Source organism: Mesoplodon bidens (genome assembly GCF_964165515.1).
Source record: "Mesoplodon bidens genome assembly, chromosome: 14".
Taxonomy (NCBI): domain Eukaryota; kingdom Metazoa; phylum Chordata; class Mammalia; order Artiodactyla; family Ziphiidae; genus Mesoplodon; species Mesoplodon bidens.
In genome coordinates this window covers 15,874,296-15,874,498 of record NC_138170.1, presented here as the reverse complement: position 1 = coordinate 15,874,498, position 203 = coordinate 15,874,296, and positions in this window count along the sequence as shown.

The window sequence follows — 203 nt, the reverse complement described above, 5'->3', positions numbered from 1 at the left end:
TGGTTGCTGAAACATGAACACAAAGCAGATATGTCATCAGGACCCCCCAGGAAGTAACTGCAAACCCAGCTGGTATGCGAGGGCTACTCCCCCAGGCAAGCCCTGGCACACGTGCCCTCCTCCATTTCTCTCACAGTTCCTGCCACACTGTGTTTTAGTTGGATCTCTCTGGGCTAGCTGTCCGAACCAGAAGCACAAACAAG